Source organism: Carcharodon carcharias, chromosome 3 (genome assembly GCF_017639515.1).
Source record: "Carcharodon carcharias isolate sCarCar2 chromosome 3, sCarCar2.pri, whole genome shotgun sequence".
Classification (NCBI taxonomy): Eukaryota; Metazoa; Chordata; class Chondrichthyes; order Lamniformes; family Lamnidae; genus Carcharodon; species Carcharodon carcharias.
The window spans coordinates 33455020-33481508 of NC_054469.1; positions in this window are offsets into that span (position 1 = coordinate 33455020).

A 26489-nucleotide genomic window follows, 5' to 3' on the forward strand; every position below is an offset into this window, starting at 1 on the left:
AAAAATACAATCCAGCCAAATATTGCCTTATCAATCATCAGCAAAGTGATGGAAGATGCAGTTGACAGTCCTATCAAACTGCACTTACTCGGCAATAACCTGCTCAGTGACGCTCAGATTGGGTTCCACCAGGGCCATTCAGCTCCTGGCCTCATTGCAGCCTTGGTCCAAACATGGACCAAAGAGTGGAATTCCAGAGATGGGCTAGAGTGACTGCCCTCAACATCAAGGCAGCATTTTACCGAGTGTGGCATCAAGGAGCTCTAGCAAAACTGGAGACAATGGGGTAAAATGGTGGTACAGTATGTCACCGGACTAGTAATCCATACACCCAGGCTAATACTCTGGGGGCGTGGATTCAAATACTACCACGGCAGCTGATGGGATTTAAAGTAAATTAATATATCTGGAAGATAAGCTGGTTTCAGTAATGCTGGCCATGAAACTATCTTCAATTATTATAAAAACCCATCTGGTTCACTAATGACCAGACCCACAACAAAGTAGTTGACACTCTTAACTGCCCTCTGAAGTGGTTTAGCAAATACTCATTTCAAGGGAAATTAGGGATGGACAACCAATGCTGGCCTTGTCAGTGATGCCCATATTCCATTAAAGAATAAAAAAAATCAGGAGGACATTCTCCACTCATTGGAGTCATACCTAGGACAAAGGAAGATGGTTGTGGTTGTTGGAGCCAATCATCTCAGCCCTAGGACTTCACTGCAGGAGTTCTTCAGGGTAGTGTCCTAGGCCCAACCATCTTTATCAATGACCTTCTTCCATCATAAGGTCAGAAGCCATCTCCAAGAAAAGAAAGACTTGTATTTATCTAGTGCTTTTCATGACCATCAGACATCTTAAAGCACTTTTCAGCCAATGAATTACTTTTTGAAGTGTAGTCACTGTTGTAACATCAGAATTGAAGCAGCTAATTTGCACTCAGTTAACTCCTACAAACAGCAAGTGATAATGACCAAATAACATTTTTTGTGATGTTGATTGTCGGATAAATATTGGCCAGGACATTGAGGATAATATGGGACAGTGCCATGGGATCATTTACTTCGTCCCGAGCAGGCAGGTAGGGCCTCGATTTAATATCTCATCCAAAAGGCAGCACCTCTAACAGTGCAATACTCCCTTAGTACTGTGCTAGAGTCTCAGCCTTAATTTTACACTCAAGCACTGGACTGGGATATGAACTAGGAACCTTGTAATTCAGAATCAAGCATGCTACCACCTGAGCTACATTGACAAAAATAGGGAACCTAACCATCTACTCTTTCCACTCAACAGCAACACTGGGGTTACCAATGACCAGAAACTGAATGGACTAATCATATAAATACTGTGGCTACATGAGCAAATCAGAGGCTGGGAATGCTGCAGCGAGTAACTCAGCTCCTGACTCCCCAAAGCCTGTCCACCATCTACAAGGCACAAGTCAGGAATGTGATGGAATACTCCTCACTTACCTGGATGAGCGCAGCTCCAACAACAATTCAAGAAGCTCAGCACCATCCAGGACAAAGCAGCCCATTTGATTGGCATCCCATCTGACACCTTAAACATTCACTCCCTCCACCACAATGTGCCATGGTTACTGTGTGTACAATCTATAAGATGCACTGCAACAACTCAACAAGGTTCAAAAGTCATTTAGCAGTACAGAATTTGAGTATTGCTGCAAAGATTTGTTGACGCTTTTCATCTAGCACCCATCAGGCATTGTGCTGATGATTACAAGATGAAAAGCTTCGATAAAATGTCTTTTTCAACATCACCAAGGTTCCTGAGACAGCACGTTCCAAACCCATGACCCCCACGACCTCCTCCGCCCAGAAGGGCAAGGGCAGCAGCTGCATGGGAACATCACCACCTTGAAGTTCCCCTCCAAGCCACTCACCATCCTGACTTGGAAATATATCGCTGTTCCTTCACTGTCGCTGGGTCAAAATCCTGGAACTCCCTCCCTAACAGCATTGTGGGTGTACCTACACCACAGGGATTGCAGTGGTTCAAATCACTACTTCTCAAGGACAAATATGGATAGGCAATACATGCCAGAGATTCCCACATCCCATGAATGAATAATAATAAAAGGATTATGAGGATTGGGTGCATAGACTAGCTTTACATTCTCTTGAATATAGAAGAATAAGGGTGATTTAAATGAGGTGTTAAGATGATTAGCAGATTTGATAGGATAGGTACCGAGAAACCATTTCCTTTGCTGGGTGAGTCCAGAACAAAGGGGGCATAATCTTAAAAAATAGAGCTCGGCTCTTCAGGGGCGATGCCAGAAAGAACTTCTTCACATAAAAAGCAGTGGCATAGAATCATAAAATGATACGGCACAGACGGAGATCATTTAACCCACCTTGCCTGTGCTGTCTTTTTGAAAGAGCTATCAAATTAGTCCCACTCCCCTATTCTTTCTCACAGGTCTCAAGATTTAATGTTAATGCACTGCTCAATCTCATCCAATAATGTAGCACTAAATCATTGCCAAATGATAGGCTTGTTACTTCTGCAATAGGTTACACTCTGTATCATAATTACAGATAGTCACGTCCTACCATGTTTGTAAAGTCTTTCCCCACAGCGCTACTTGCAAAGTCCCTTTGATGACAGCGCTGTAGTGCATGCGGAATGCAGTTGTGGTAAGGAGAACAAATGATATTTTCATGCCTGTGTCGTATTATTTTACAAGTCTGAAATATTATCCAAATAGCATGTGAAAATAACAGTAACAATAGGATAACATGTACTGAGAATATTAGACAATTCCTTGGAAGGGTTAAGGGCACATCATGAGTTTATATGCAGGGTATTGATTTTTATTGATCATATATATATTGTGAACTGTGTATATCAAGTTTTATTATATTTCAGGTGTTTCATTCACAGGTTAATAGTTGTGCATCCTCTATATCTGGCACATTATTGATCACTGTTCATGATAAAGTAATAATAATGGTGCTGTCATCGCTACATGTTTGTCAACAAGTGATTACCAGCGAATAACATGGTTACTGTATTTAACACAGGTAATAAATAGGTAGTTGTGCGAGTTATAGGTTGAACAAGTTAATCTTTCGTAAGCTACAACAAGTAAGTGTAGTTCAAATTATTAACGCCATACTACAATGCAACCAATCCTGTGCGTTGCCATGGCATGTGCAAGGGTGACATCACACAAATTCCGATAATGTAAGGACCTATTGATTTGGGAAGCTGTTTTTATTGCCAGTATAAAATAACAGAGTTGTCACTGAATTCATTTCTTACTGACATTCATCCAGCTGTACCTAGCTTTTAAAAAAATCAACCACAGAAAACTATTCCCTGTGGGCTCATTCAGATCATTTACAAGAAGCCTGTCTCACTCAAACTTCAGTTACTGTCTTACCTGGAGCTATCAAATAATAATAGAATTACAATAATAGAACACCACAAATGAGGGATGATTGAGCACAACAGGACTCTTGCAGCAAGGTGCCAACAAAGATGGATGCTGCTGCTGCAGGAGGGAGACCCCATTGCACCTTCCTTCTTGAGACACCTTCTGGAGGTCACAATACTTTTAAAATAAACTCTGGCCATAGCTGCGAGAACACCCTTGTTGAAGGAGAAACCCCTCCACAGGATGGTCTGTGGCTGCAGCTGTAATTCACAGAGTCTGCCGTTGATGTTGGGGGGTGGGGCATGGGGTTGGGGGTGGAGGTAGGTACTGGAAGCCTCACTGGTGTGACCCCACCCCTGGTCCCATGGTTAGCCACCTGCTAGCCACCTCCAGGCACATACCAGGCTTTGGCCTCAGCAGAGGGCCCTTCTGCACTGCGACATCTTCAATCTGCCCATACCCGGGCTCTTAATTATTTGCATTAGCTACCCATTGCTGCCGTGGGTAGCCATTACCAGCGATGATTCAGATCCGGCAGGATCACCCGGAGGTGGAAACTGTTCTGCCTTCATTTCAGACTTTCTTCTTGGTCCCACCTTCAAGCCAGCCTCCATGGGAAAGGGAAAAGATCCCATCCTGAGTCATAGAAACATAGAAAATAGGGGCAGGAGTAAGTCATTCATACCTTCGCGTCTGCTCTGCCATTCAATATGATCATGGCTGATCCTCTATCTCAACGCCATACTCCACTTTCTCCCCATACCCTTTGATACCTTTAGAGTCCAGAAATCTAACTCCTTCTTAAATATATTCAGTGACTTGGCCTCCACAGCCTTCTGTGGTAGAGAATTCCATAGGTTTACCACCCTCTAAGTGAAGAAGTTTCTCCTCATCTCAGTCCTAAATCGCCTTCCCCATATCCTGAGGCTGTGACCCCTTGCCCTAGACTAGAAATATCATCCCTACATCCGGTCTGTCCAGCCCTGTCAGAATTTTATATGTTTCAATGAGATCCCCTCTCATTCTTCTAAACTCCAGTGAATGCAGGCCTAGTCGACCCAATCTCTCCTCAGTTGACAATCCTGCCACACCGCCATCCTTCTGCAACTCTGCACAACCAGTTAGAGTGTCATTGGCAGAGAGTAGTAGGTTGCCTACTCCACAACAAGTTGCATTTATATAGTGCCTTTAATGCAGTAAACTGTCACAAGGCGCTTCATCAGACAAAATTTTGGCACCTCACCAGGCAGCAGAAGTGTTGCTTCTAAGGGTCAAGGCTCAAGTGAAAACCACTTGAACCAATCGTACTTAAGGGTTACTCCAGTGTAGTAGTGAAGGAGTACTGCACTGTCTGAGGTGCTGTCTTTCAGATGAGACATTAAACCAAGGCCTATTCTACCCACTTTGGTAGAAGTAAAAGATCCCATGGCACTATTTTGAAAAAACAGGGGAATTATCACCCAGCTCCCTGGCCAATATTTATCCCTCAACTGACACCACAAAATAGTTTATCTGGTCATTATCACAATGCTATTTGTGGGAATGCACTTGCTGTGCATTTCCTGTGCTAAAGCAGTGATTACACTGCAAAAGTATCTCATTAGCTGTAAAGTGCTTTGGGACATTTTGTAGTTGTGAAAAACGCTATATAAATGCAAGTCTTTTTAAAGGACTTTGAGATGTTTCTGACTTAAGGCTTTACATAAATTCAAGCTTTACCTGTGTATATTTTTTATATTTTTTAAATTGTTTGGTTGGGGAGAGGAGGTGGTTAGTCATCAAATCCACAGTGAACTCTCCAGCCACGTTCAAATTCTCAGTAAAAGAGGCCCACAGACACGAGGGAGCCAGACACTTTCTGGCAAAGGTTCCTCATTTGCTTATATAATAAACCACCAAATCCACACCTACTCTGTCTGAAGAAAGATGAAAGCACCTCCAAGCAGGTGAAGGCCTCTGAATCATCACCTGCCATTAAGAAGAGGAAAGCTAAGGAGCCAGGGTAAACTGAACTACCTTTAAAAAGACACGATCAGTACAGGTGGATGCTTGTAGATCATGGATGTGGTGTCCGTTGTCATTCTTTCACTGAATGATGTGCACTGATCAGGATTTCCTGCTTGTTCACAACAGATCATCTGGTGGGAAAAACTTTGTTAGATAGTTGAGAAAAAAGGCAACGTACACAAACTGTATTTAATCAACAAGCCAGTCTCGTTAAGTAAGAAAGGTTAGCATTTGGTGCTAAAATAAAATGCTTTAAATTTAACTTAAATTTAATTTAATCAAAATGAAGGTGACTGTAGTGCACAATAATTAAAGGCTAAACAAGAGGCATAATTCAAATCAATTATGTAAGCATTAAATTGAACTCAATACAGGCACTTGCAGAGGTATTCTCAATCTACTGTATTTGCACGCCTCTTTTAGCTCATGCATCACATACATATTTTATATTTTCACTGAAATTAAACAGAACATCAGTAACTGCGAAACCACTAAATGACGTATGTAATCATTAACTGTACATCTTTACAATATAGTTCAAAATGTTTACATGGCTGGTTCATTAATCATTTCACAGGCTGATATCGATGAGGGGGCAAGTTGTTTCTTGTGATCTGGCAGATGTTGACTGCAAAATAACTCTGGCAGACTTTGATGAACAGTCCTCTGGCTAAGAAACCCTAGTATTCACAGCATCTGAGGATCTATTGAAGCAACCTTCATGTCATTACCATTCATCATCATGCTCAAATCCAATACAAAAAATATTAATATTAAATAATAACTTGAATTGCAAAGTTTTTATTGTTCCTTTCGCAATGCGATCTCCACAGAAATTGTTTTAAGCAGGTTGTGGCTCATTCCACAATACCTCTCTGTGATAACTCGATAGAGCAACAGGTTTGGTGAAGAAAAAGCTAAACTTTATTTAGGAGACACATAGAAGTGATTGTATGCAAGACGCAATCTCTCCTTTGGAAGCATCCCACCCCCCATGCCCCCCACCCCCCGCCTCTACTCACACCTCCCCCAACCCCTCCCACCTCTCCCCCCACCTCCACCCACTCCCCCTCCTCCGCCCCCACAGGATTAGCCGCGCAATAAGCTTATTGGTCGAAGCCCCCGTAATCGCATCGCATGATGAGTGATTGACAGGAAGAAGGGACAATACATCTAATTGTGATTGACAGGTAGGAGGGACAATACATCTAGTTACTACACTCTCACATGATCTTTTTTCTCTTTACCTCGCTTTGTTCTGATTCTGATTAAAATGCTTCTCATAACATTACTTAGAGTTGAATAGAATGTACAGCTCAGAAGCTAGCTATTCTGCTTAACTGATCTGCGTCAGTGTTCAGGCTCCCTCCTCCCATTCTATTTGTTTCATCTCACCCTACCAATACATCCTTCTATTCCTTTCTTCCTCATGTACTTATCTAGCTGGTCATCAGTAAGGCAAGTTGAGGAGGAGGGGCTCTTAGTTGCACAGGTTCGAGGCCAGGGGCGGCAGAGGCCTGCATTATTTTTATGGGCCCCAGAGGAGAACCCCCACAGCCCACAAAAATAATTTACTGCAGGGCACAGTTTCAGGAAAAGTGGAAAATTATTTAGGATTGAGATGAGGTGAAATTTGTTCACTCAAAGAGCTGCAATTCTTTGGAATTTTCAATGACAGAGGGTTGTGGATGTTCCATCATTGACTATATATATATATATATTTAAGACTTTTGGACCATCAGGGAATCAAAGGATATGGGGAGTCGACAGGAAAGTGGATTTGAGGCATCAAATCAGCCATGATCATATTGAATGGCAGAGCAGGATCAACAGGCTCGATGGTCTACTCCTGCAGGCTCCTATTTCTTACGTACTTAAGAATTTATTATCTTTCGCGAGTATGCCTGTGGAAATGTTCAGAGTGTGCATTATGCAGTCTCTGCATGGAATTTGGGATTCTATTTAAGCCATAGAATCACAATTCTAAAAAAGGCCTATCACCTAAAACAGGCAGGTATTTTAGACACCTGGCAGTAGGCCTCTTTCAAAATGGAGGCAGCCACTTTGCGAATGCCAACGGGATAATAAAGCAACCAATTTTAATTTGAGGCCTCAGTCAAAAACAGACAAAATTGAGCCCAATGAATTTATTTATGGGAGGAAAAGGTAAAACCATATATTATCCAACCTGTCATTAAAATGGGAGAAAAAGTGAACACATTCCTTTACAGGTCTGTGCCTTAACATAGAAACATAGAACATAGAAACATAGAAAATAGGAGCAGGAGTAGGTCATTCGGCCCTTCGAGCCTGCTCTGCCATTCGATATGATCATAGCTAATCCTCTATCTCAGCACCATACTCCCACTCTCTCCACTGACCCCTTGACTCCTTTAGAGTCTAGAAATCTATCTATTTCCTTCTTAAATATATTCAGTGACTTCACAGCCTTCTGTGGTAGAGAATTCCACAGGTTCACCACCCTCTGAGTGAAGAAGTTTTTCCTCATCTCGGCCCTAAATGGCCTACCCCATATCCTGAGACTGTGATTGTTCTTGTTGTCCCTCACCCAGCCAGAGGAAATATCATCCCTGCATTCAGTCTGTTCATCCCTGTCAGAATTTTATAAGTTTCAATGAGACCCCCTCTCATTCTTCTAAACTCCAGTGAATACAAACCTAGTCAGCCCGGGCTCTCCTCATACGACAATCCTGCCATTGCAGGAATCAGCCTGGTGAACCTTCGCCACGCTCCCTCTGTGGCAAGCATATCCTTTCCTTGGTAAGGAGACCAAGACTGCACACAATACTCCAGGTGTGGTCTCACCAAGGCCCTGTATAGCTGCAGTAAGACATCCTTGCTCCTGCACTCTAGTCCTCTTGCATTGAAGGCCAACATACCATTTGCCTTCTTAACTGCTTGCTGCACCTGCATGCTTGCTTTCAGTGATTGGTGTACAAGGATACCCAGGTCCCTTTGTACATCAGCATTCCCCAATTTATCACCATTTAAATAATACTCTGCCATGTTTTTCTGTTTTTCTGACCAAAGTGGATAACTTCATACTTATCCACGTTATACTGCATCTGCCATGCATTTGTTCACTCACTCAACTTGTCTAAGTCACCTTGATGACTCTTAACACCCTCCTCACCACTTACATTCCCACATAGTTTTGTGTCATCAGCAAACCTGGAAATATTCCATTTGGTTCCCTCATCCAAATCATTGAGATATATTATGAATAGTTGGAGCCAAAGCACTGATCCCTGTGGTACCCCAATAGTCACCACCTGCCATTCCAAAAAAGACCCATTTATTCTCTGTTTCCTGTCTGCTAACCAATTCATAATCCATGCCAATATATTAACCCCAATCCCATGTGCTTTAATTTTACACACTAATCTCTTATGTGGGACTTTATCAAAAGCTTTCTGAAAATCCAAATATGCCACATCCACTGGTTCTCCCTTATCTATTCTGCTAGTGACATCCTCAAAGAACTCCAGTAGGTTTGTCAAATATGATTTCCCTTTCATAAATCCATGTTGACTTTGTCTAATCCTGTTGATATTTTCTAAGTGTCCTGTTATCTTCCAGGGTCCACAGAAGCTGCAGGGTTGGCTCCTTGGGGACAAGGGCTACCACAGACACCGTGGCTGATGACACCCATGCAGCGGCTTCAGACTGCAGCAGAGTGACTGTATAATGAGGGTCATGCTGCAGCTCACACCTTGGTGGAGCAGACCATCAGGATGCTGAAGATGAGGTTCCGGTGGAGCCCTGCAATACAGTCCACAGAGGGTGTCACGCATCGTCATCACCTGCTGTGCCCTTTATAACCTGGTGCTGCAATGGGGTGAGGAACTGGCTGAGGAGGAGATGGAGGAGTTGCACATCTCTTCCAATGAGGAGGATGCTGAAGGGAATGAGGCTGAGGAGGTCCTCGGAAGTATCGGTGACGGGGATGAGGCTATCGTACTGGCTAGATGTGGCAGGCGCGCTGGTTTGTGGAGGAGGATGATGACATGTAGTGAGGTGTCCCCATAGATCTTCACATCACATTTGTGAATGTTTGATTCCAGTATGGCTTATAGGCAGCACGAATACCCTCTGTGAGAATGTTCCTGTCATGAAGAGATGGTGGAGGCCCTAATAGTCACTCAATTGCAGGAGAATGATGACGACATACATTGAGGACACTCCATAAATCTTCACACAGCCTCTGAAAATGTCTGACTCCTGCCTGGCCGAGGGCAGCTCGCTAGCGCTCCGTGATCATGGTCATATCATAGAGACGCAGCCACGAAACTTTAGAAGCACCTGATGCTTGTCCGCCTTCAGCACCTGAGCCCTTCAGGAGCTGGAGTACAGCATCAGTGGTCACAGATGCTGAAGGGAAGGGGACCAGCCCCTACTTAAAGGTGCTGAGAGCACACAGAGAGAATGAGAGAACTCTGTGACGCCAGCCTCCTACATTCTGGCAGCAATGACAAGCACCACCAAGGTGCAAGCATCAGTAATGTGTCCAGTGAGTGTGAGGCTGGACCATCACATTAGTGTGAAGGCTGCACAGAGCACAGGGAAGAGGCTGTGGACTGAGACACCTGCCTTTATCTTGTGCAGAAAACTTCCACATCTGAGTGACACAACAAGGAGTCATAGTCAGGGAGAGATTTTTGAGAGTTTATTGACAATAGTGAAAAGTATTTAAAAGTGATTAACACCCATGCCCAGGCTGTGCAACTCTTTCTCCTTAATTGTCCTAACCCTGCCGTTACGTCTTGGTGCTCCCCGGACATCCACAGTAGAGGTGCAGGCAGCCTGCTGACTGCCATGCCCTGTCTATCACAGACAGGCTGCCTTTAGAGGACTGGGACTTGGAGGGCCCCAGCCTGCTTTCAGGGTCCTGCAGTGTGGCAATGGCACCCTCCTTGGCCTGTGGAACTAGAGCTTCTGAGGTCACAGGAAGAGGGGAGTCAAATGGGCCAGAGATTCTCAGAGTCACCCAGATGGATGGGCCCGGAGTGTACACCTGTGGATCCTCCTCCATATGGGTGCCTGGGGGCTCTAGCTGATTCCTCGAGGAACGGGGGTAGCTGGAGTCAGATTGGGCTGCCCCACACCCATCTCACATACACACAGTTGAAGGCCAACTATGGCATCAACGATGGAGTTGAGACCATGGTGGTCGTCCAAGGGCCGTTCCACCAGGCCCACAAACAATACCCCATAAAACCAGAGGCCATGAAGGCTGTGGAGGGAATTGTGCAAGAATTTGCAGCTCAGGGAATCCTGAGGCCAACTACCTCAACCACCAACTCCCCAGCATGGCCTGTCAAAAAGCTCGACGGGGCATATCGATTGATGATAGACTATACAGCACTGAACAAAGTAACATGACGGGAACACCCAATAGTGTCAAGTCCCGTGACCATCTTTAACGGGTTGAAACCTGAACATAAGATATTTACAGTTTTAGATATGGCCAATGGATTTTGGTCAATACCACTGAACCAGGAATCCCAAGATAAATTCACTTTCACAGTCAGAGGGAGACAGTATACCTGAGCGAGGGTCCCACATGGATTCCACAACAGCCCGAACATATTCCATTGGGTCATGAGTGAGAAGCTGAGTCAGTGCGATGTAGAGCCATACAACAGTACAATCTTGCAATATGTAGATGATATCCCAATAGGGTCAGAATCAGAAAGGGGCCACATCGGGCCTCTTGGTATTCTTAAGGACACTGAAAAATACTGGATTCAAGATAAATCCCATAAAGGCGCAAGTAGGGCAAACACTGGTTAGGTACTTAGGACATGAGATCAGTCAGGGAAACAAGATCCTACCAGAGAACAGGAAAATGGCCATCGCAGACATGCCTCACCCCACTACAGTAAGGGGGGTCCGAAAGGTCATGAGGCTGTTCAACTACTCCTGCAACTTCCGACACTGGTTTGCAGCAATGGTGGTGCCGATACAGAGGTTAGTAAAGGGAGGAAAGCCCGGGAGAGAAAAGATCAAATGCGGACCAGAGCAAGAGACAGCGTATACAGAGTTGAAGGCTGGTCTCATGTCAGCACCGGCCCTCAAGCTACCTGACATGTTCCGACCACATTTACAGCAGTATAGATGGGGATTTTTACAATGCAGTGGTGACACAACAATGAGGAGAAAGTATGAGACCCGTAGTATATTATTCCACACAGCAGCCCCTTGTAGTGAAGGGACTGGCCAGGTGCATGGCAGCGCTAGACTGTGCCGTGTGGGCAGTCTGGGTGCGTGAACCTGTCACCATGTCTGGACAAATAATACTGCACACCCAGCATACTTCAGTGGAGTTGTTAAACACTGGGAAACTGAAAGCAGCGTCAGACTCCAGACAGGTAGCATGGAAAGCTGTGTTACTACCAAAAGATAAGGCGTACAGATCATAAGGGATACTAAAGTTAATCCAGCAGACAGAATGATAACCGAAGGGGAACCGCACCAACGCCAGATGAGATTAGACCAAGAGGTGGAGGGAGGCATCTCAGATGAACCTCTTGAGAATCCAGATTTGATCCTCTATGTGGATGGATCTAGAAGATACATAAATGGGCAATTTCAGACTTGGGTAGACAGTCGTGGACCAGAACGAAGAGGCTATCCTAAAAGAGGGATTAGAAGGGGCCCTGTCAGCTCAGGTAGCTGAACTGATTGCCCTAACGGAGGCCCTCAAAGTGGCTAAAGGCAAGAGGGTGAACATGTATACTGACAGCCGGTATGCATTCGGGATAGTCCATGACTACATGGCAGCCTGGAATAGAAGGGGATTCATCACCTCAGGAGGGGGCCACATAAGGCACCAGAATGTAGTACGAGAGTTAGTGGAAGCAGCTCGGGTGCCAGCAGAGGTGGCAGTTATTAAAATACAGGCGCATAAGAAGGTGGAAAACCAGCAACAAAGGAGTACTATGCTGGCAGACACAGCGGCCAAAGAGGCAGCCGAGAAAGAGGAACCACGCATGGTCGGGGTGGCTGCATATAGCTCAGAGGAGGTGAATGTGCAGAAATTACAGGTAGATACAGATACCGAGGAGAAGGAAAAATGGAGAAGGGCAGGGGCCACCACGGGAAAAGACAGAATTTGGAGGAAAGGGTTGTTAGCAATGGCCCCAAATTGTATACAATACACCCTGTTGAAACTGCATCACGAACCAGACCACAGCGGACGGGGCAGTACACTCAGGAGACTGCTTCAGAACTGGTGGTGGACTGGCATTGGCAGGGATGTAGCCAAGTATTGTCAGAGATGCATCATTTGCGCCCAGCATAACCCTGGCAAACCAATCAAAGTAAGGCTATCACACCAGCCACGCCCCAAGGGCCCATGGGAAAACCTACAGATAGATTTTACGGGACCCCTTCCCGACAGCAGGGGAAAGAAATACTGCCTGGTCGTAATCGACCAGTTCACTAGATGGGTGGAGGCTTTCCCCACCAAGGACTGCAGCGCCACCACAGTCACAAAGATCCTCGCTTTCGAAGTAGTACCAAGGGGGGAATCCCTTTACAGATAGATTCGGATCAAGGAACGCATTTTACGGGCAGTATTATGAAAAGGACGTGTGAGCTGCTCGGGATAAAACAGAAATTTCACCTACCTTGCCATCCACAAAGCTCAGGAATGGTAGAATGTATGAACCGCACATTAAAAAACACTATTGGAAAGGCAATCACAGCTTCTGGTAGGGGATGGGTGGATGTGCTCCCCTGCATATTGATGCGACGGAGGGCTACCCCTAACAGGACAACTGGGTTAACCCCTTAGGAGTTGATGAGCGGGAGGGCTATGCGCTTGCCAGAGGGATTAGCCACCGGAAGCGAGGATATGGAACCTATCAAAGATAAAATTAATAACTATATTAAGCAATTGGATGGACGGCTAAAGGAATTACAACAAGAAGTGAAGGCCCAACAGGCTATCAGGGATTTAGCAGAGAGGACAAAAGGGGGACCCCTGTCATCACCAGCTGAGGTCGGAGACATGATATTTGTTCAAATCACCCCTAGCCAACCAGGTTATGCCCCAAAATGGACTGGACCGTACGAAATTATTTTGATCAGCAATTCATGTGCCTGCCTCGATATGAAGGGAAAAGGTAGGTGGAAACACTGGTCGCAACTGAAAAGGTATGATGAAAGTAAGAAAGATTGAATTACCAGGCAGTGTGGGGAGAACAGGCAACGAGCAGTTCATACTGTGTTAGCCAAGCGGTTTAGGATTCATTCCCATTCTGGAGGACTGGCCATCCAAAAGATAAAGGGGAAAAATGAGGGCCCAATATGCTTCCAGATCAGTGATGGTTCGGACGGACCCTGGACATGTCCAAAGGAGGCACAGGTCCAGATACAATGTGTGAGAGATTGTTCACAATTTACCTTCACACCCCAGGATAACAACAACTGGGGTCACTGTCCCAGGGAGGAGGACTTGGGAATGACCGATACCTGGCATTGGATCTTGAGGCCCAGATATGCAGAGTTGACTACAATGGCGGACCCCCAGACCGCCACCATCCCACTATCACAGGACACAATGACACCACAGAGACAATCTTGCCCAGATATGACCCCTGGGCCACAGAATGGACTGGTACTGTAAACGGATGGTGAACTATTGTATGATAACATTAAACATGAGATTGTACCGGTAATTGTGAACCTGGCAGGTACACAACTGCCTGAGTATTACTGTAACCAAGCGCCCCTATGAAAACTATACAAATTACTGAGTAAGTCTGTGATTAATCAGGCTGCCAATACCACAGGTGCCACTAGATTCAGGGGACATGCTGCTTTCCACCGCCAGAAAAGAGGGTTAGTTAACAATGTACTGACAGGGGTATACACAGGGCCTTCCCTAGTAAACTCTCTCGACATTCAAGGAATCAATTCCAAAGTCACGAATCCTAAAGGGATCATGAGGCAGCTGCTCATAAGAGCAGCGAGGGGCGGAGAAAGGGCAGCGGCCCTAGGGGGCAAGTGTGAGGCATCTCTATTGGAAAGCATACATGTTATAGAGACCCATGCTAAAACCACCAACCAATTAATAGAAAGGGAGGAACGACAAGAGGACAGCACCCGAAAAAGCCAGCTGTGCCACACTTACGGCCAGTGGATGATTGGGCAATTAAGACACAATCAGCCCAGATTCAAAGGGGGGAGGTACCGGGCTGGATCAACAGTACCCAGTTGTGGGGGGATGGCCAAGAACCCAGGCGTCATTGATGCCTGTACATTGAAAGGAATGGCCAGGGTGTATCCGGCGATTCAGAAGTGCACCACAAACCAAATGAACGTGATAGGCATGGTATGGGCAATCCTCTCAGTCACAGCAGACATGGGCCCACACCCTCAGTACCAAGTGGAGAACATTGGGTTAATCCAAGACAATTACTCCCTCCAGTACTAACCCATAGACATGCATGCCATACACAAGAATGAGGGCATACACGGGGTATCACTGTGTGGGTGCAGGAGGGAAAGTAGCCTCATGATTTGCCCCCATCCAACCGGAACAGGGGGGGCTGAATGAATGCGGGTACAACCGAATGGAAGATTGTATGTTAGAAATTACCCACAGAGAAAACCATCACACCCGCTCAGGATACAAGGGAAAGGGGGAATACTGTGTGACATACACGTACAGGAGCCTACATTGCAACGTCACCACCCCCAACTTCTGCTTTAAACCCCAGCTTCCAGTTACTATCGAACACAAGCGAATGATGTACATCCAATAAAGAGGTCAGGTCTCAGTCAGTGCCTCCGACACACTCCACAATACCCTGGAACAGTATGAGGAACCCAATTCCCCACCTTCCCGAAAGTCTGACAAAGGTTAAAGGTGACTTACGAAAGGTGATGAAGCAGTATTACATGTTACAAGCGGTGCTTGAAAGGCTAATCAATGATACGGAAGAGCAATTGAGACATCCAACATGATGGGAGCAAGTGTGGGACTGGGGGCTGAATATGGATATACATAAGAATAATCTGTCAGATACTCGTCGCAGTGCAGCTAGTGTTAGCGTTGGCGTGGGGCTTTGGAACATGTCGCACCTGTAAGAAGAAAGCCCTTAGACATAGGACAAAAATAATGTCAAAGGAGTAACAATGGCTGCTGGGACAGGACACAATATTAATGTAGTAGGGTCCCAGCCTCCCATCCTGGCGGCCGTGCACCACCAGAAAAGCAGGAGTCTCAGACATTAGGAAGCTTAAAAACTTGGGAGAGGTCTGGGTGATGCCGTGGCCCGTAGGATTTGCTCGGATCGGTACCGCCGGAGCCATGACATAACCATCGGATGCAGATTAATTGGCTAGCTTAACCTAATGGTTACACACCCAAAAGTGGGGACTGAAGATGCACAAAATTTGGATTTATTTTAAAGTGTTAGCTAGGACCAGCAACTAGGGCACCAACGCATACACAGATAATCACAGCCTTGCATGAAAGCTAAAAATTTGTACAAAGGACTCAGCAAAAATTTGCAATTAGGAAATGGGAGACACACATGGGATAATTCGATCAAGAAATGGGGAAGGCCATTTCACACCATCTGATAGCCTTGAACCACATCCAGTCAGCCCCTGTAAACCTTTTGTATAGAACAAACATACATTCTTTGCTGTCTCCAAAAGGACAATACCAGTATCTGCACTGCAATTACTGTGCAAGAACACAATTATCAGCCCACCTGAGGGTCATTGTGCTGTGGCCTTTGTCTAATTAATACCATTAAGTTGTGACTGATAGTAAAAAATATATAAACTCTGCTTATTTGAACCTCGGTGGAGAAGTGCCTGGATTGCCCAGCGTTTGCTCCCCGCATGCATATTAAAGGAACCACTTGAATATTGCATCTGGACTCCGAGTGTTGAAATTTTGTACCCAGAGTATTCCTCGGACCTTTCACTCATAAGACAACTTCGTCATCCTTAGGATCAGCTTGGTGAAACTTCTTCGAACTGTTTCCAATGTATATATATCCCACTTTAAGTAAGGTAACCAAAATTGTACACAGTACCCACCAAGCTCTGTACAGCTGTAGCAAGATTTCCCTACATTTATACTCAAGCCCAATAAAGGCCAACATTCTATTTGCCTTCCTAATCAATTGCTGTACCTGCATGCTAACTTTTTGTGACTCATGTACAAGGGCATCCAGATCCCTCTGTATTGCAGCATTCTCTCTCCAGTTGAATAATATTTTGCTTTTACATAGGAATATACAAAATAGGAGCAGGAGTGTGTTTTTCAGCCTCTCGAACCTGCTCCATCATTCAATAAGATCATGGCTGATCTGTTTGTGTTTTGAGTTCCACACTCCCATCTCCCACCAATAACTTTTGATTCCCTTGCCCAACAAGAATCCACCTACCTCTACCTTAGAAATATTCAGTGACCCCGCTTCCACTGCCTTCAGAGGCAGAGTGTTCCAAAGTCACCCATCCCTCAGAGAAAAAAAATTCTCCTCACCTCTGTCCATAAGAGCAACCACTAATTTTAAAACAGTGCCCCCTATTTCTGCACTCACCCACAAGAGGAAATATTCTTTCCCCGTCCAGCTTGTCAAGGCCATTCAGGATCTTATATACTTCAATCAAGTCACCCCTCACTCTTCTAAGCTCCACTGGAAACAAAGTCAGCTTGTCCAACCTATTCTCATAAGACAACCAGTTCAAAGTATCAATCTAGTAAACCTCCAGGGAACTGCCTCCAACCCATTTACATCCTTCCTGAAATAAGGAGACCAAAACTGCACCAGTGTTCACAATGCAGTCTCACCAATGCCCTGTATAACTGGAGCGTAACCTGCTTGCAGATGGCAGGGGGAAGGTATTGGCGATGGTGTAGTGGTATTGTCACTAGACTAGTAATCCAGAGACCCAGGGTCATTACCTCTGGGGACCTGTGTTTGAATCTTGTCATGGCAGATGGTGGAATTTGAATTCAATAAAAATCTGGAATTAAAACTCTAATGATGACCATGAAGCCATTGTTGATTGTTGTAAAAACCCATCTGGTTCACTAATGTCCTTTAGGGAAGGAAATCTGTCATCCTTACCTGGTCTGGCCTACATGTGATTCAGACCTACAGCAATGTGGTTGACTCTTAAATGCCCTCTGAACAAGGGCAATTAGGGATGGGCAATAAATGCTGACCTAGCCAGCAGTGCCCACATCCCATGAATGAATAAAAAATGTTCAATTCCTCACATAATAAAGGATAACATTCCACTAGCCTTCTTGATTACATGCTGTACCTGCATACTAACTTTTTGTGACTCATACACGAGAACACCCTCTGCGTCACGGACTTCTGCAGTCATTCTCCATTTAAGTTGTACTCTGCTTTTTTATTCTTCCACCAAAGTGAAGAACATCACCTTTTCCCACATATGCTCCATCTGCCTGATTTTTGTTCATTCATACAACTTACCTATATCCATCTGCAAACTCTTTATGTCTTCTTCACAGAATACTTTCCTATCTATCTTTGTGTGGTCTGCAAATTCAGCTACCATGCCTTCGTTCCCCTCATCCAAAGTGAAGAACATCACAGTTTGCCACATTATATGCCATCTGCCACTTTTTTGCCCATCACTTAAATTATCTCTTTCCCTTTGCAGATTCTTTCTCTCCTCCTCACAGCTTGCTTTCTGACCCATCTTTGTTTCATCAGCAAATTTGGCTACAATAGTCTATCCCTTTATCCAAGTCATTAATATAGATTGTAAATAGTTGAGGCCCTAGGACTAATTGCTTTGGCACTCCACTAGTTACAGTTTTCCAACCAGAAAATGATCTATTTATCACAAATGTCTGCTTCCTGTTAGTTAGCCAATCCTCTATCCATGCTAATGTATCACCCCCCAATCCTATTAATTCATCTTATGCCTTTTATGTGGCACCTTACCCAATGCCTTTTGGAAATCCAAATATGCTACATCTGCTGGTTCTCTTTAACTGACCCTGCTTGTTACATCCTCAAAGAACACTAACAAATTTGTTTAACACAATTTGCCTTTCACAAACCCATGTTGACTCTGCCTGATTGTATTTAGATTTTCTAAATGTCCTGCTATTACCTCCTTAATAATGAATGGTCGCATTTTCCCAATGACAGTTGTTAGACTAACTGGCCTACAGTTTCTTATTTTCTGTCTCTCTCCTTTCTTGAATAGTGATGTTATATTTGTGATTTTGTAATCTGCTGGGACCTTTCCAGAATCTAGGGAGTTTTGAAAGATTACAGCCAATGCATCACTATCTCTGCATCTGCTTTCTTTAAGAGCCTAGGATGCAGGTCTTCAGGTGCAAAGGACTTGTCAGCCTTTATTCCCATTAATTTTCCTAGTACTTTTTCTATCATGATCTTGATTGTTTTAAGTTCCTCCCTCAATTTGCCTCTTGATTTTCTTCACGTGTCTTCTACTGAGAGAACAGGTACAAAATACTTGTTCAAAATCTCTGTCACTTCTTTGTTTCCCATTGTTAATTCCCCAGTCTCACCCCCTTAGGAACCAATGCTTCCTTTAGCTAATGTCTTCCTTTTTTATACACTTACAGAAGCTTTATTGTCTGTTTTTATATTTCTTGCTAGCTTTCTCTCATGGTCCATTTTCTCCCTCTTTATTATTTTTCTAGTTACTCTTTGCTGGTTTTTAAAATTTTTCCCAATCTTCTGGCCTACCAATAATCCTTGCAGCGTTGTACATCTTTTCTTTCAAATCGATACCACCCTCAACTTCCTTAGTTAGCCACGGATGAAGCATACTTCTCATAGCATCTTTCTTTATGAATGGAATATATGTTTTTGAGTTATGAAATATCTCCTTAAACGTGTGTCACGGCCACTTTACCATCTTACCTTTTAACCTATTTTCCCATTCCACTTCAGTCAACTCCATCTTCATACCTTTGTAATTGCTTTTATTTAAGTTTAAGGCATTAGTTTCAGACCCAAATTTCTCACACTCAAACTGAATGTGAAATTCTAGCATGTTATGATCACTCTTACCTGGAGGATCCTTTAATATCAGTTCATTATTTAATCCTGTTTCATTGTACATTACCAGATCTAAAATAGTTTGTTCCCTGGTTGATTCCAGAATTTATTCATCTAAGAAACTGTCCCAAATACATTGTATGAACTCATCCTCCAAGCTACTTTAGCCAATTTGATTTGTCCAATTCATATAAAGATTAAAATTTCCCAACATTATTGCAGTACCTTTCTTACAAGTCCTCATTATTGCTTCATTTATACTCTGTCCTACAGTGTAGCTATGAAGAGGGGGCCTATAACGCAATCCCACCAGTGACTTCTTTCCTTTGCTATTTCTTATCCCCACCCAGACAGATTCTACATTTTGATCCTCTGAAACAAGAGCTTTTCTCACTACTGTACTGATCTCATTCTTTATTAACAGAACCAGCCGCCTCCTTTTCCTCTCTTTCTGCCTTTCTGAAATGTTAAATACCCTTGAATATTCAGGTCCTAGCCATGGTCATTTTGCAACCATGTTTCTGTGACAGCCATCATAGCATACTCATTTATTTCTATTTGTGCTATCAATTCATCAGTCTTATTACAAATGTTGTGTGCATTCAATTATATAGCTTTTAATTCTGTCTTTTTATCATTTTTCCCTACTCTGACCTTACTTGCTGGTGCAATCATATGTTTGTGCACTCTGTCTCTTCCTCTGACACTTACCCACATTGCTACACTGCATTATTGTCTTGTCCATTTTCATTAACTTACCAAATCTCTCCTCGCGTAAATGCTCTACACCACTATTTAGTTTATAGCCCACTCTACAGCTCAGGAAGTAATCCAGAGATTAATACCTTTGTGGTTCTTCTTCTTAATGTAGTCCCTAGCTGCTCATACTCGCTCTGCAGAGCCTCTTTCTTAGTCCTACCTATGTCATAGATACTCACATGGAGCATGACGACTGGATCCTTCCTCTCTTACTTCATGTTTATCTCCAGCCCTGAGGAGATGTCCTTAACCCTGGCACTGGGCAGGCAACAGAGCCTTTGGGATTCATACTTGCAATTTAGAAGGAGATGATAGTGTGGTGGCAATATCACTGGACTAGTAATGCCAACGCTAATGCTCTGGGGCTATGGGTTCAAATCCCATCATGGTAGTTGTTGGAAGTTAAATTCAATCAGTAAAATCTGGAACGTAAAGATAGTCTCAGTAATGGTAACCGTGAACTTTTTTTAAATTGTTCATCACTAGCTAGGCCAGCATTTATTGCCCACCCCTAATTGCCCATTCCCTAATGCAAGAATAAAGAAAAGAATCTGCAGAGAACAGTATTTAGCACCCTAGTTATACTTTCCCCTGCTGCAACTAATGACTTTAACCTCCCCCACATGAATGGCTCCCGGCACCATGTTGCCGTGGTCAGTTCACTCATCCAAACTGTAGTCCCTGCTCGTGTCCACACAAGCTGCAAGAACATCGAACCTCTTGGACAATTGCAAGGGCTAAGGCTCCTCTGTCGCTACCTTCTGGATCCGCAGCCCGGCCTCACTCATAGGGCGGAATTTTCTGTCCCCATTGGCGCTGGGCGTCATGGCGGGCATGAGCGGACAATTCGGCAGGCAGGCCAAAAATTGGTTTCACACCTTCTTGAAACCAGCTTGCGATCATCCGCTCTGCCCGTCAATGGCAGGCTGCCTCTCCCATCGCTGCATGTCAGGCACGTCATTTTATACACCTGCATATCATTATATAGAGCCCTGTTTTCTGGAATCAACCCCCACATCAAATTTACTGCCCATGTCGGTGGGAAAACGCGCTGGTGCAGAACACACCTTGGCAAGTGTGACATGCAGAAGTCAGCAATTAACATCAGGGCCTTGCTCACATTGTAGACATCTGAGAGCCAGAAGATGCTGGAGCCTGACAGCTACTGGATCCGAGAGGAACATGTGTATCGCATGCTGGATGCATTCTGATGGACCTGGCTGCACCATGAAGCAGCACACAGAAGGTGGAAGGTCTTCATTGAGGGTCTACCTCGGGACATCAGTGTCTTGGCCATGGGCCGCTACGGATGATCGTCGAGGTGGTGGAGAGGAATGTCTAGGTTTGACTGGAACAGGAAGGAATGGTGAGGGTGGTTGGTGGGCACTCGGAAGCAGACACAGACCCTGGGAATGGGAAGGAGGAGGTCAGGGAGGTCAATGTGGATGGTAGTGGGATAATTGGGAAGGTAGGGAGCACGCACATTTACCCGAACATCCTGGAACGAAAAGGGTTCTCGCTGGCAGGTGATGGTGGGGAGGTGGCGGGTGATGCCAGGGGGTGGTCAACCATAATGGGGAAAAGGGTATAGGTGACTGAGGGAGGGGATAGAATGGGGGAGCTGAAGACATACTTCAGTACAATCATCTTGCAAAATCGAAAGTGGGCAGGAACATGGGGGTGCGGTCAGCGGGTGGGCAGAGATACAAGTCAGCTCAAATAGGCAACTGAAAGAGAACCCCTGCAGGCAGCAGTGAAAATGCTCGGGATACTGAGATGAGTCTGAGGGAGGAAGGTCCCACATGCGTAGGAGAGTGCTTGCACGAAGCTCCGAAAGGCCCTGTTACACACACACACACAAACACACACACACACACACACACACTTCTCCCTCCAGAATCACTCTTAGGCTGGCTGCACGCATTTCAACTGCTAGTGGGATGGGATGCAGGGGAAGGACTTGCAAAACCTGCAAATGACGCTGAAAGACACCATTGCACATTATTCAGTGAAAGTGAATATATTTTCCGATTATCAAGTGACAAAACGTGTTCACCCATGCATCCACATGATCAGGAATTCTTAACTTTTCTAGGCCTACCGCTTCTTCTCAGTGCTGTCCTGACATCCACAGCAGGGGTGGAGACAGCCTATGCAGTGGGTGACCCCGTTGCCTCTGATGACTTCAACATGCGTCCTTTGGAGAGCCAAGGCGTTTGGGGCCCCAGTTAACTTTGGCTGTCCTCCTGTGGGCCAGCTACTCCCTCTGTGGTGACAGGGGATACTTGCGGTGGCATAGTCTCCAGGCGCTGGAAAATGGGATTAGTGTTCTCAGGTCTTTGTTGACCGACACAGACGCGATGGGCTGAATGGCCTCTTTCTGTGCTGTAAACATATATGAGAGGATGAGGTTGTAGGGGGAGGGGGGGTCACAGCCAAAAGGGACACGGAAGAAGAGGGCAGCCTGTGAGATTCCTGACTGGATGACACATGGGTGTCCAGCTTCTGCTCCTCCTCCCTTGGGTGCCCGAGGGCCCCGGCCTGACTCCTTGAGGGGAAAGAGCGCCTGGAGGGACATCAATGTGCCTGTTTCCCTCTTGCATTGTGAGTAGGAACTCACCCATTGCTACCACGATGGAGTGCAGGTCTGCATGCATCTCGGCGTTCTGCTGGACCAGGATCTCCATGGCGTCCACCATCCTTCCCATGGAGGCCTCCATACATGCACATGTGGGTACCACTTCATCAAAGAGCAGGCAGACACACTCCATGTGCCACCCTATTGAGGGCTTCCAACAGCTGTGTGTGAAGTTCCCCCACCTTCTGCTTTCTCCAGGATGAGTTGACTCGGACCTCACAGGTGCCTCTTCCCCAGCAGTCCTCCAAGTGCTGGAGAGCTTTGCTCAACCTGCCTCCTCCTGCTGCGGACATGTGTCCCTGCGCTGACCGCCAGATTGTGAACCTGAGCCTGCTCTAGATCTAGGTCCCAACAAGGTGTGTGACTCTAAGCTGGTGGACGGTGTGGTTAAATGCAGTGATGGGTCTTCCAGGCTGCTTATTTCCAGCCCTTCAATGGAGCAGGAGCCCTCTTGGCTGGAGGTGAGGGCCAGGATGTTGCTGAGGGACTGACTGGCTAAAGGTGTAGGTCACTTGGCAGAGCTCCCTGTGAGCCAAAGTAGAGAAGATTAGTTCCTGGCAGCAGAGTCAAAAGCAGGAGAGAGAGCACTCACAGTTGCATTGAGAGAGGGATAATGTGGTGCAGGATCCTCACGTGTGCGTTCGCCACCCACCTCACCATCATCGCAGGCATGTTCCATGTCCTCACCAGCCAGCACAAATGGCATGTTCCTCAAGGTGAGTAAGTTTCTACTCACAATGTGAAAGGGAAACGGGCACCTCAATGTCCCTCCAGGTGCTCTTTCCCCTCAAGAAGTCAGGCTGAGGCCCTCGGGCCCCCAAAGGGAGGTGGAGCAGCAGCTGGACACCCCTGCGTCATCCAGTCAGGAATCTCACAAGCTGTCCTCTTCCTCCGAGTCCCCTTTGGCTGTGACCGCGCGCCCCCCCATCCCCCCCACCCCCCAACCTCATGTGGACCCTCCACTCCTGGCCTGGGGCCTCTCCCAGCTGATGTGAGCCAGCTTGCACTGCATGAAAAGAGAGGAGAGGATGCATGGCACTGCATGGAATGTCTGTGTGGTGGGCGGAGCTATGGTTGGGATGAGGACATGAGCTCCAGAGGATATGAGCCTGATGGAGATGTGAGGGTGTGTGTGAGAGTTAGTGGTGTTGTCTCTTGAGGTGTGAGATCCCTGTGGGTGTGTGATGGGTTTGTGAGTGTGAGTTGAGAGTGATGAGCTGAGTGACTTACCCTGGCGCATTGGATGAGATCATTCATCCTCTTACTGCACTGGGTGGCATTGGCACTGACCAGCTTTGCCACCACCTCCCATGCTGGATTAGTGACCTTTCTTGCTGGCCTTGGCCCACAGCAGGGGTAAAGCACATCGCGGCGGGCCTCCACTGAAATCAGGAGGTGCTCAAAGGAGGTGACACTAAATTTGGGGGCAGCATGTTTCCTCCCTTTGGCAGCCATCAGTTTGCAGCACTCTCTCTTTGCAGGGGCTACTTTTAAATATGGCACCCAGTTTACCGAAGGACTGAGGCGTGATGGTGGGTCAGGCGAATCAGAGGCTGCCCTGCCATCGAAATGGCGTGTTTGCTTGGAATGCCTGATTAATGAGGCGGGATGGGGACGCTATGGTGTGAAACACGCCATTGCAGCCAATGCGTAATACATCATTTTTCCCGCCTGCTACCGCACTTAGTGCAAATTTGGAACGATTCCGCCCATAGTCAAACCCTCCTGTCTCTGACCACAGACCAAATCAGAAGACACTCACCTAAGGGGTGTGACTGCCTCCTGGAATAAAGTATTCAGGTACCTTTCCCCCTCCATGAAGCATCGCAGTGTCTGAAACTCGGACTCCAGCTCAACAACTTGGAGCCAAAGTTCCTCAAGCTGCAGATATTTACTGCAATTATGGTTTTTGCATATCACCAGCTCCCATATGCTACAGCTGCAATACATAGCCACCCCTGCCATCTTCACTGTGTTTAATTTAACTAACTAGCTTTCAAGTTTAGAAATGTTATACCAAGTAGCTTAATGTGTTAACCTATATATTTGATGCAATACTCAAACTCCCCAGTACCAGTTTAAGCTATTGCCGTGTCTTAGAGGGATAAAATTTTAAAATGTCACCTACCTGTTAATTGAAGCTTGAAAATTACAGAACTTCATTCTAAAGTTTCTTCTAAATTAGCAATAATTTCTGTAACTTGACGGTATTTTTCTCGCCTCTCTAATCTGCCACTTTTGTACCTGAGGAGGCACAGTCTGCTCACAGGCTACTGCCAACACCCCTCTATATAACTACAATGACCTGGAGCTTGAGTTTCTGAGCGAGCGCACACACAAACATAATCTGCATAATGAAGCTCAATGACTGAGGTTGGGGTGGTTTTGGTTGTGGATTGAAGGCAGCTTAGGTGAACAGTTTCCCATCTGTTCTGTAAATTATCGCCATGCCTGTGGGTGATTAGTGAGGTGAGGTGCAGTATTGCAGTGAGGAACATAGAGGCGAGGTTGAGAAAAGCCATGTACAGTGGTTGGTGCTGTTCCTTGCATTTTTCTTGAATTGCCCACTTTATGACGATCATACCCATGGTGCATCACAATTGGCGAAAACGCACTGTGATTCTGGAAGGAGCTCTTTGGCCACTGGGAGGAGACTATTGTGAAGGGTCCTTGCAATGATCTACCCTGTGGTATACAGCAGTGAGACCCCCGACTCCTTTTCTGAAGAATATGAGAAAATGGGCTTTTCAATAAATAACCGGAATAATAAGATCCTCTTCCCACCAGCTCCCACAGCACAACACCTCCTCCCATTGATTAAGATCAACAGTGAGATCCTGGAAAATGTGGACCATTTTCTATATTTTGGAAGCCTCTTCTCGATGAAGGCAGACATAGAGGATAAAATTCATTATTGCCTCCAATGTGCCTGCTCAGCCTTTGACAGTTAGGTGAAAAGAGTACTTGGGGACCAGGATCTCAAACCCGAGATTAAAGTCATGGTTTACCTTACCAGGCAGCAGTGATTCCCACGCCTGTATGTTTCAGAGACTTGGACAACCTATGGTAAGCACCTCAGAACACTGAAAAAGTACCATCAACGGTGCAATCTTACGATCCTCCAAATCCAGTGCCAACACAGCAGCCCAACAGCAGAATCCTTTCCCAAGCCAACATGCCCAGCAATAAGGTGCTAATCGCTCAAAACTAGTTCTGTTGGATGGGACATGTCACTCGTATGCCTGGCACCAGACTCCTGAAGCAACTGCTCTACTCGGAACTCGGTCGCAGCAGGAAACTCCCAGGAGGACAATGGAAACGCTTTAGGGATGTCCTCAAAGCATCCCTGAAGAGCTCAAATGTCCCCGCCCACTCATGGGAGTCCCTGGCTTGTGGCCAGTCAAAATGGAGAAGGTTTCTTTGAGAAGGCACTGACCACATCAAGAGACTCCATCACGAATATGCAGAGGTGAAGCCAAGGCATCAGAGAAAACACACAAACCGCCAAAAACCTCATCTGCCTGACCTTTCATGCACCACCTGCCCCACACATGGCAGAGTCTGCAGGTCACACATTTGGCTTATTAGCCATCTCTGAACCCATCAAACT